Consider the following 12,259-nt stretch of genomic DNA (forward strand, 5'->3'; position numbering starts at 1 on the left):
TGGGAGATAAGTGTGTGAAAGGAGAAGGCCAACAAGATGGCCAAAAAAAGTCATAATATGAATAGAGTCTGAACAAGAAATTTGGAGACTGGTATTTCACAGTCACACACAACCTTTATTGGCATGTCAGAGCAAAAGGAGATACGTTAAAATTAATTGATAGCTTCCCTGATACAAATTGCAGATTGAAGAAAACAAGCAACGTTGGAGGTTATAGAAAAGTTGTGATCAGATAGTAGTCGCTGGACCTTGACATTATCAGAAAGGCCGCACCATGAATAACACTGAAACTAGGCTTACAGTTGTGCACTCACATATGAATGCCTAAGTTGACTCTTGATCAAGATACAAAGAGAAGGTAGGGAGATGCCTCCCTGGAGTTCAACAAGTCTAACAAGTGAGACTTCCAAGATTTCCCCTGCTCCATCTGTGGTAATTTGAGGTAACAGTAGTAGGAGTCTTAATTGGGAGAAGAGTCCCTTCAGAGACAGAAACAGAGGATCTGGTTTACAGGCTACCAGGCAAGGACACCTCTAACCCCCAACCTGTTTGTGTCAATGAAAAGGAACCCAAGATGTGCTTGAGAAGGGTTATGGAATAAAACTTGTGAGATTAACTCCTCATTGAGGTCTAGCAGTTTGAGACCTGAGCCTGCTGAGTAAATTTCACATTCCTAAGGTATACTGCAGGCCCAGGGCCCATTTTACCACACATGCAGCACACATTTGCATGTGCAATTTCCATGAGTGGAGAAGCCTGCTTCTGAGCTGAACAGAGCTGACCAAATGGCACCATAGGTCTTCAGTTGCCCCCTTCAATGCATGTAGCTTTCAAATATCTTATTTGTATTGTATTTTACTGTAGTCCATTATGTACGCATGATTTATATATGTAAGATGATAAAATTTGCATGTTACGATCTATAAATCTCCAAGTGGCCCTGATCTGTAGATACTTAAATCTGGAGACTGAAGCCATGAATGGACAAGACAGATATTCCTGCATACCTGAAAAATGCCAAAGGTTTGAAGAAAAAAAATTAGAATGATAAAATGAGCTCCTGTAGCTTTAAGAATCAGATGCCCTTGGTGGTTGTTGCTAGGCAACCATAACACTTTAGGCAGTATTCTGGGATTGGTTTCTGTCAGTAAAATACAGGGGGAGGGGGGAGGGCTCTTTCCAGGACTGTTTTGGCCTTTAAGGGACTCATTGGAGCCAGGCCCAGAAGAAACCACTGGACAACTTGATAAAGTATGACTTGCATGACTCATCCAGGACTGGCTGCTTGCTACTGTTCTACAGAACCGCCCCTCCCCCCCCGCCCCAACACACATAAGAGCAGTGATTAGCGTTTCAGAGTAGGATCTGGGAGACCCAGGTTCAAATCACCACTCTGCTGTGGAAGTTCACTATGTGACTTTCAGCCCGTCGCTCACTATCAGCCTAACCTAGCTCTCATGGTTGTTGTGATAATAAGGAGACAAGAAGAATGATGTACGCTGTTTTGGATCCCTATTGCGGAGAAAGGCAGTACATAAATGAAGTAAATTAAGAACATTTGGACATGCGATGGCTGTAATTGACCACACAGGGGCAAAAGACCTACTTACCATTGTAAAAAAATAAGCAAATACTTCAGAGAAGCTTCCTGGGCCTAGCAGGAAGTAATTTGTTGGCAATTAATTGCTTTCAGAATGACAGTTTTTTTTTCTTTTTAACATCATTAAATGTCAAAGAGATCTAAGCACTGAATAACAAAAAGACTTGAGTTTTTTTTTCTTTTAGTGGCTTTTAATGAGGTCTCTGCAAAGGCAAGGCTAGAAACTTAACTTTTTTAAAATAACAAAAGGAGATTCAGAGGAATTATTAGACGGTGGCAGTAGATTGTATCTACAGTGATCTTTCAGTTTTTTTGAAAGCTCTGCAATGCGACCGCCAGGAGCAGGGGGCTGAGGCAAGGAAAATGGTGTCCGTGTGGGCAAGGCCTTCAAAGAGGCACACGTTCCCATAAACACAGCATGCTACTGTGCTTGGACTGCAATCTTTATGACAAGTCCAAACCAGATTTGGGAAAGAGCAGAGCAAAGCAAGGGAAATCCTGGAAAGTGGATAATTAGAAAATGACATTGTGAGGATGCTCCCCAAAAAATCTACTCTGCTTTGTATGCCAACCTGGAGCAAAACCGCCACATGGAAACAGACTGCTTTTCAATGCTGTCCTAAACCTTATCTCTTTTTTTTTTTTTGAAATTTTTTTTTATTGGATTAGACATCGTTATATTTCATACTTCATACAATCAATTTCCTTTACCTATCTTTGTTCTAACCCCTCCCTTCCCCCCCCTTTTTGTTGACTTCCAACAGTTTTCCAACCCCTTGTCCATTTTCCCCCTACTCATATCTAACTTATTTTATCCCTTGTATATATACTTTCACTCTCTTCTAGGCTTCACTATATCAACTAACTATTACATTTCTGGCATATCATCTTTACTGGTATCCATTTAACTTATACTCTATATTATTTATGTAATTTCTCCATTATATAGCTATCTATCAATAATAATTGATCAGTTTAACCCGAATTCTTAATATGACTATAAACACCATATACCTTCAGCATAAGTTAATCAATTTAACTTAACTTCTATATACTTATATTTGTTCTATTTTGATTATATATTTTCTCCGTTATACAATTATCTGTCAAAAATGAAATTACTACTCAATATAGTAATCCACTAAGATAGTTGCCTAGAAATTCTCATTTAACTCCCCGCTCCCCGGTAAAGTCACCCCCCTCTTGTTTTATTGCATTTCAGTAGTTTTCAAACTGCCACAGTTCTCCTCCCACCTCCCATTTTTTCACCAAATATTGTTTCAGCTTCTCCCAGTCCGTGTTAAACTGTCCTGGATCAAGGTCTCTCAATTTTCTTGTCATTTTGTCCTAACCCTTATCTCGAATGGCATAGGATGGCAACTAGAGGTGGGCATGGACCGAAAAACGGACCGAAATTTTACACAGAAAAGGCCAGTTTGGCATTTGTGAGCCGGCGAGTCGTGGGATGCACCTTTTTTCACAGACCTGATTAACTTTGGCTGGTCCATTGGTCCATGAAACCAAACATCTCAGCCCTGAGCAATCAATTCCCTAGGCAACATAGAAGCCACCTACAGACCTTCTGCTGCCCTTGATACACACCAATCTTACCCAGAAAACCTTCATACGCAGCTCTGGCTGCCAATCAGAGAGCTCCCATTATTCTCTCTGTGAGCAAATTAGTACAGAAGACAGCATGGAGCCACGGTTTCACTTTCCAGCTGGTTACTGGCTTGGAGGAACTGCTTGTGGCAGGAGGTTTTTTCGGATTGCGCCAGAGGGAGGCTTGGGGCTTGTGTTTCAGCAAGGCTCTGGGCAGGAGCAAACTTATTGGTTTCCTCGGTTGAGGGCTCATTCTTGTTTCTCCTTTTTTTCCTTTCAATTCTTATTTGCTTGTGGGGTGGTGGGATAGCCTAGGGCTGTGCCCCAACCCTGTCTCAGAGCTGCAGTCAGGCTCTCGGTGCAAGCTTATTGGTCTCCTTGAGGCCTACTCCTCCATCTCATTCCCCCCCCCTTTCAATTCTTATTTGATTGTGGGGTGTTGGGCTAGCATAGGGCTCTGCCAATTTCTTCAAGCCAATGCAAGTCCATTGGCATTTGCAGCTCTTATTCTATGTAATGAAGATTCCTGGGGGGCGGCCACTTTGGGGGTCTGTAACTCAGATGGCTGAAATGCAATCTTGGCCAAAATTGGAAAGTGGCTGGAGGAGAGCCTGCTGAAGACATGCTACAAGTTTGACATCCCTAAGTGTGAAGGGGTGGTGCTAGGGCCCCTGGGAGTGACAGACCACGGACTGATGAACCAGTCCGTGAACCAGGGTGCGCCTGTGAATGGTTCATGGTCCATGGTCCATGAATCATGATGGACCACGGACCAACTGTTCGTGGCTTCTTTCCAGTCTGTGCCCATGTCTAATGGCAACTAATGCAAATGCCAGCATAACTCCAAGATCTAAAATAAGCGGGAGATACACCACAGCCACACTTAGGCAAATGCTGCACAGGCTTAGAAATGGCTCATGTATTCCTTAGGTTACCGACCTTCCGGTGGGCTTGAATATCTCCCAGAATTACAACTGAGCTCCAGACTACATTTCCCCTGGAGAAAATGGCTGCTTTGGAAGGTGGACTCTACATGGCATCGGAAAAGTTCCTTTCGTCCCCAAACCTTCCCCACCCCAGGCTCCACCCCAAAATCATAGGCTTGCCAGGTCCCCATACCTTCCTGGTGGGAGGGGGAGACCCAGTACTCACCAGCCTGGAGCTCTTCACACATGCACACTCCTGACACCAATGCAATGACATCACTTTCAGAAGTGACGTCATCACACCCCCCTGGGAGCGCACCCACTGCACACATGTTGTCCGAGGCCCGACACACCGGCCTCGGACTCCCCCCACCCCCACCCCCCCGACGACGCAGAACCCACCTACCGGGCGGGAGAGGCCAAGGACGAGGCCCCACCGGTGGAAGAAGGCCCCGGCGGCTGCGCCGTCGCTGCGCCGCCGCCCGCCGCCGCACCGGAGGAGAGGAGCCCGAGCGGCCACGACAGCGGGCGCACGCGGAAGCGGCGGCCGGCGCGGTCAGCGCTCTGGCGGCGACGGCCCCGTCCGGGCCACGGGGAAGGCCGCAGCGAGCGGGGCGAGGCCGCGCCGGGCGGCCGGACGCCGGCGCAGGCGCCCTCGGCCGAGCGGGATGGCGGCCGGGGCCAGCAGGGGGGAGGGAGGAGCAAGCCAGCCTGTGATTGGAGGGCGGCCCGGGGAAGGGCCAGATCGCCCCGTCAGGAGCCTAGCCCGCCGTCCATCACAGGGCAGGAGGGAGGAGGGCAACGGGCATTGGGGGAGAGCGAGGCAGCCCGGCTAGCAGCCCACCAACGGGGCAGAGGGAGGTGGGCACAATGGGCTGGGATGCAGGTGGCACAGGTGTTGGGATTGATGGTGGGCGGAAGCACTCGGGGGTGAGGGTGGAGCTGGAGAGGGGAAAGTATTTAAGGAGGCTCTGGAGGCAGGCCGAGGAGGAAGGTACTGGAAGAGACATAGCAGGAGCCCGGCATCCTAAGGCGAGCACCCTGCCATTTGTCAGCTGGCTGCCCTGAAGGTTAAGGCGCAGCCGGCCGGGTGGAGCCACGTGCTGACCGGCCCGCCGGTCAGACAAGGGCCGCCCTAGTCTGAGGCCGCCCGTGAAAGAGCCTCCACGCTTCCTTGGGGACCCGCCCAGCCGCTCCAGGCTACCAGCACGGACCCGCCGGGACCGCCCCACCCCGACCCGCCGCCAGGGGGCGTGCCACAGCCTGACATTGTGGTGGAGAATGTGGGCACTGACCCTGCTGTGAGGCACCCGCGACCCCACCTTCCGACCCCGCCCGGGTGGACGAGGCCTCGCACCTATCTGCGCCCGGCAACCTTCGGCCGGCCCAGGCTTGACTCCGAGGCGGTACCGACGGAGGGCACTCCCATGGACCAAGCAGCTGCCGCAGCGGCGGGCGGGGCCGGGCAGCCCGCGGCCCCGACGGCCCTGGACTTGGGCCAGCTCAGCCAATGGATGGCCGAGCAGCAAGTGCGGCTCCTGCGGGACCTGACGGCACAGCAGCAAGAGTCACAGGCCACGTTGCTCCGTGGACTGGCCCAGGCCCTGGGGGCCAGACCCGCCGCTTCGGTCCTCGGCCCCGTGCGGGGGGCCCCCTTTCAGCTGACCAAGCTGGGAGAGGCCGACGAGATAGATGCCTACCTGGAGGCATTCGAGCGCACAGCGGAAGCCGCCCAGTGGCCCCGAGACCAGTGGGCATTCATCATTGGCCCTTATCTGACGGGAGAGGCCCAGGCGGCCCTGAGGGCCCTACCCAAGGAGGAGAGCGCTGACTACCGGGTGCTGAAGGCCGCTATTCTCGACCGGTATGAGGTGACACCCGACTCCTACCGTCAGAAGTTCAGGTCCATCACCTACAAAAAGGTCGAGCGGCCCAGAGCCCTGATCAATGCGCTACGGGATGCCGCCTACCGGTGGCTGAAGCCCACCTTGGAGGGCGAGAAGAAGATCGTGGATCAAGTGGTCCTGGAGCAATTGCTCAATATCCTCCCCCCCAAAGCCCGACAGTGGGTAGCCTGCAGCCACCCCGCGAGTCTGAAGGAAGCCACGGCCCTCCTAGAAAACTTCGCCGCGGCGGCAGACCCACGCGAGGCCCCCCGGGACACGGGCCCAGGAACAAGGACCACCGGGTCCTCCCCCCGGCCTCTGGAAAACCCGCGCCCAGGGAGGGCCAGGTCCGGAGCCCGGGAGGCGTCGGGGCCGCGACCGGGGGCTTCTCGGGCACCCCCGCTGCTCCCCAGTCGGGAGGGGGCCTGGGGCCGACCCCTGGCCGGGCCCGGGCCGGAGGCCGCCCCAAAGAGTTCCCGAGACCCCGAAGACCGGGGCCCGTGCTTTAAGTGCGGCCAGCGGGGCCACTTCATCCGCGACTGTCCGCTCATGGAGTGTGACGCCGGCTGGGAAGAAGCCTACCCGGTGACGGCCCGCCCGCCAAGGCCGCCGCCGCTGATAGTGATGGTAGAAGTGGCAGGGCGGCGCCTGTCCGCCTTCTTGGATAGCGGCAGTTCCATTTCAATGATCCGCACACGCCTGCTACCGCCCCACTTGCCCATCGTCCGCTCGACGGCCGTGGCCTGCTTCCATGGCCACTCGGAGACCTACCCGGTGGTACGAGTGCCTCTGACCTGCCGCGGCCAGACCTGGGAGGTAGAGCTAGCCCGAGTACCGGCCCTGCCCTACCCTGTTCTCCTGGGCCGCGATGCTCCCAGCTTCCACCACCACCTCCAGGCTGCACGCGGACCCGAGGAAGCCTTGCCCGCGGAGGCCCCGAGGGAGGGACCCTCCACGGTGAACGACCCCACAGCAGACCCGAACGCCCAGGATTGGTCGACGGACCCCAGCTTCATCGCTCGCCAAGTGGACGACCCCACTTTAGGTGGGCTCCGAGACGCCGTGGCGGTGAGTGAGGGGGTCGTGATGGATGGCAGGCGGGCTGGGAGAGTACCTCGGGTGATCCAGGAAGGGGGCGTGTGGTTCCGCGTCACGAGGGCCAGGGGTGGCGAAGTCCGACAGCTTCTGGCCCCCCAAGGCTATCGACCACGTATACTCGCCCATGCGCATGACCACAGCTGGGCCGGACACCAGGGACCTGCTAACACCTTGGCCCGGGTGCTGGCCCGATTCTTCTGGCCCTCGGTGTCCCGAGACGTGAAGGACTACTGCCGCACCTGCGAGTTCTGCCAGCGAACAGCGGGTCGGCCGCCCCCGCGGGCTCCCTTGGCACCACTGCCCGTGATCCGCACCCCCTTCGAGAGAGTGGCTATGGACTTCATAGGCCCGTTGCCGCGGACCGCCCGGGGATGCAGGTTCGTCCTCGTCCTGGTGGATTACGCCACCCGGTACCCGGAGGCCATACCCCTGCGGACGATGCAGGCGCCCGGCGTGACGCGCGCCCTGGTACGATTCTTCGCGCAGGTGGGCATCCCCAAGGAGCTGGTCACGGATTGTGGCACCCCGTTTACGGCCTCTGTCACCCGTCAGTTATGCCGCACCATGGGAGTACGGCAGATCTTCACCTCCATATACCACCCGCAGACAGATGGCCTAGTGGAGCGGTTCAACCAAACGCTCAAACAGATGCTACGGCGTCTGGCCCACGACCGCCCAGCCCAATGGGACCTCTTCGTGGACCCCTTGCTGTTCGCGGTCCGCGAATCGCCTCAAGCATCCACCGGCTTCACCCCCTTTGAATTAATATATGGGCGTAACCCTCGGGGGATCCTGGAAGTGATGGAGGGGCGACGGGCCGAGTCGTCAGAACCCCCAGGGAGGCCCGCCCCTGAATATATGAAGGAGCTCCAGGAACGATTAGAAGCAGCCAGGACCCTGGCCGGGCAGAATCTGGAGAAGGCCCAGGCGGCCCAGAAGGCCCGGTACGATCGCGGGACCCGGCTGAGAACCTTCAAGGAAGGGGATCGGGTCCTGGTCAACCGCCGCGTGTTCGGGCCCGGGCACCACGGTGACCCATGGCGGGGTCCCTTCCAGGTCAAGAGGGTATTGGGGGTCCCATTCCTATGAGGTCCAGTGTGGCGCCTCCCCCCGTCAGTCCAAACGCCTGCACATCAACGACCTCAAGGAGTGGCAAGAGCGACCCTCCGGCACCTGCCGACTCGCGGACGACCCACTGGACCCGCCAACGGGGGAGCTCCCGTGGACAGACCGCCGGCCGGAGGGAAACACGCCAGGGCTCGACGAGGCGTTGGAACCCCACCAGCGGCAGCAACTCCGGGCGCTGCTGAAGGACTTGCCCGGCTGTTTTTCCACCCGTCCAGGACGCACCCACCTGGCTGAGCACCGGATTCCCACAGACCCCGGCCAAGTGGCCCGGGCAACCTGGAGGCCCCTCCCCCGGAAGCAATGGGAGGCCGTGGCCCGAGAGGTGGAAGAAATGCTACGCCTGGGGGTAATCCAACCCTCACACAGCGAGTGGCGCAGTCCCATTGTGCTGGTCCCGAAACCGGATGGGTCCGTGAGGTTCTGTGTCGACTACAGGGAGGTAAACAAGGTCGCAAAGTTCGACGCGTACCCCATGCCCCGGGCCGAGGTACTAATCGATCAGCTAGGCGCGGCTCGCTACCTTTCGGCGCTGGACCTAACCAAAGGATACTGGCAGGTTCCCATGGCCCCGGGAGACCGCGAGAAAACGGCTTTCGCCACCCCCCAAGGGCTGTTCGAGTTCAAGGTCATGCCTTTTGGGTTGCACGGGGCCGCCGCCACCTTCCAGCGGCTGGTGGACCGGGCGCTGGCCCAGTGCCAAGGTTTCGCCACCGCCTACATAGACGACATCTTAGTCTACAGCCCTGACTGGCCATCCCACCTCCGCCATCTCCGCCAAGTGTTACGAGCCCTCCGGGACGCAGGGCTGAAGGCCAACCCCACCAAGAGCCGATTGGGTTTCCAGGAGCTGAAATACCTCGGGTTCCTCGTGGGGCGGGGGCAGCTGAGGCCCCTCCCGGACAAGGTGGCGACACTGGAGGCATGCCCCCTGCCGAAATCCAAGAAGCAGCTTAGGGGGTTTCTGGGGCTGGTCGGCTACTACAGTAAATATATCGCACAGTACGCCAGCCGAGCCAGCCCCCTTACGGACTGCCTGCGCAAAGACCAGCCCAACCAGATCCAGTGGACGCCGCCCCGGCGACAAGCCTTCCTCGACCTCAAAGCCGCTCTGTCCGGGTCACCAGTCCTGCACAACCCCGACTTCGACCGGCCCTTCATTCTTCAGACGGACGCATCCGATAGCGGGCTCGGGGCCGTCCTGTCCCAGGACCACGGCGGACAGGAGCACCCAGTCCTGTTCATCAGCAGGAAGCTCCAACCAGCTGAGCGCCGTTACGCGGTCGTGGAAAAAGAGGCCCTCGCTGTCAAGTGGGCTGTCGGGGCGCTGCAATATTACCTCGCTAATAACCCCTTCACCCTCGTGACGGACCACGCCCCCCTTGTCTGGATGTCCCGGCTTAAAGATCACAATGCACGCGTGCTAAGATGGTATCTGGCTCTTCTACCCTTCAGCTTTACGATCCGGCACAGACCAGGGAAACAGCATGTCAACGCCGACTTCCTGTCCCGGATGTTCGCCGGAGAAGCCACGCCCAACGCAACGCAAAGAGGGGTGTGTGTCCGAGGCCCGACACACCGGCCTCGGACTCCCCCCACCCCCACCCCCCCGACGACGCAGAACCCACCTACCGGGCGGGAGAGGCCAAGGACGAGGCCCCACCGGTGGAAGAAGGCCCCGGCGGCTGCGCCGTCGCTGCGCCTCCGCCCGCCGCCGCACCGGAGGAGAGGAGCCCGAGCGGCCACGACAGCGGGCGCACGCGGAAGCGGCGGCCGGCGCGGTCAGCGCTCTGGCGGCGACGGCCCCGTCCGGGCCGCGGGGAAGGCCGCAGCGAGCGGGGCGAGGCTGCGCCGGGCGGCCGGACGCCGGCGCAGGCGCCCTCGGCCGAGCGGGATGGCGGCCGGGGCCAGCAGGGGGGAGGGAGGAGCAAGCCAGCCTGTGATTGGAGGGCGGCCCGGGGAAGGGCCAGATCGCCCCGTCAGGAGCCTAGCCCGCCGTCCATCACAGGGCAGGAGGGAGGAGGGCAAGGGGCATTGGGGGAGAGCGAGGCAGCCCGGCTAGCAGCCCACCAACGGGGCAGAGGGAGGTGGGCACAATGGGCTGGGATGCAGGTGGCACAGGTGTTGGGATTGATGGTGGGCGGAAGCACTCAGGGGTGAGGGTGGAGCTGGAGAGGGGAAAGTATTTAAGGAGGCTCTGGAGGCAGGCCGAGGAGGAAGGTACTGGAAGAGACATAGCAGGAGCCCGGCATCCTAAGGCGAGCACCCTGCCATTTGTCAGCTGGCTGCCCTGAAGGTTAAGGCGCAGCCGGCCGGGTGGAGCCACGTGCTGACCGGCCCGCCGGTCAGACAAGGGCCGCCCTAGTCTGAGGCCGCCCGTGAAAGAGCCTCCACGCTTCCTTGGGGACCCGCCCAGCCGCTCCAGGCTACCAGCACGGACCCGCCGGGACCGCCCCACCCCGACACGCCGCCAGGGGGCGTGCCACAGCCTGACACATGTTCACATTTCCTGCTGGTGGCAGGTGATTGTCGGTCAGCTTGCAACCTCCAGGAAATGGGGCAAATCGCTGGGAGATTGCCTGCCACCAGCGGGCACTTGGGAACCCTACTAAATCTTCAGGAATTTCCTAACCCAGGCCGTTTCCACACATGTTGAATAATGCACTTTCAATGCACTTTAGTTATCCTTTAGAAGTGGTCTAGTTGGGATCCTAAATGCCCCATCTTATGCCATCTACATTTGTGTAATGTCATAACAACAACAACCCAAGCATAACTGTAAAAACTCCCATACAGGTCATGGACAGTGAAAATGCCCTTTCATCTGCCTCCCACCACAAATCTCAAATAAACTCCAGCCAGGAAATCCATTGCTCAAATGATGGGGCATGAGGCTATGTCTCCCTGGTCTCATATCAGGCACACACAAAACATACATGGAGGGACATTTGTGTTGGAAACATTAGAGAAAGGGTACTTTCCTCCACCATGGAAGAGAACAAACATTGCTGTAGCAGATCTCTAGATCTGCTCTGTTCACAGCCCTTAGATATTCCACCCAAATACAAACTGCAGCCTCCACTCCTCCAACTGGAGATCCAAGACAATGCACCCGCACAGAAAATCTGCCTTCAGCCTCGACTGTGGTGAGTGCTTCTCCCTGCCTCCTGTACCTACTCAGTATAGTGCATTAACAATCCTTCTTCCTTCACTATCCATAAGAATGTACTGTGCAGAAAGGGGTGTTCCATGAGATCTGCTATAGAACTGTATCACTGTGGTGTTGGCACACTGTCATGCAAGTGGAACTCCCTCTGCAATGGGGGTGGCTTATGGAAAGCACCCATATATATGCACAGTCTCAATGCAACTCCTTGAAAGGCAAAGGTAATTATTGGCTCCATGGGTACACCATGTGAGAAGCCCCAACAAAGAGGGAACTGCAAGTCTCCTATGTGCAGTTTTGGATCCCACTTCTAACCTCCATCTACTGTAGAGCATTATCCCTTATTGTCCTTGTGACTCTTTGCAGGTAGCCATCCAACAAGGGTAGAGTTACGCCATCAAGAGCTGCGGTCACCAGCGTGCACCTGATCTAGGTTGCCTTGTTGTTCTAACCTAGTTCCTGCACCATTGCAAGCTGCTTAACAGATAGTTGTTTGACTCACACAGTTGTCCCTCTCAGGGGCACACAGTGACAGGAACAGTTCTGCCTGTGATCTGCCAGTGCAGGTTGCAAAGGCACAGGATCATCGGGCATGATCGAGTCACCCACACACGTCCAGTGAAAAGCATCTTGTAATAGGTGATGTGAAAGGCTTCTGCCTGAGACCCAAGACAGACGCTGCCCATGTGAGAAGGCAAGATTATCCTGATGGTCCAATGGTCTGATTCGGTATAAGAACTGGATGTGTGCATGCGAAAGTCTCACCTGTTGCTCCTGCCTTTTTATTACATTCCACTCTCCACTTTTTATTACAAAATTCTCAAATAACTTTCTTTTGATGTAATATATTGCTTTT

The sequence above is a fragment of the Eublepharis macularius genome, chromosome 7, assembly GCF_028583425.1.
Source record: "Eublepharis macularius isolate TG4126 chromosome 7, MPM_Emac_v1.0, whole genome shotgun sequence".
In the NCBI taxonomy this organism is placed as follows: Eukaryota; Metazoa; Chordata; class Lepidosauria; order Squamata; family Eublepharidae; genus Eublepharis; species Eublepharis macularius.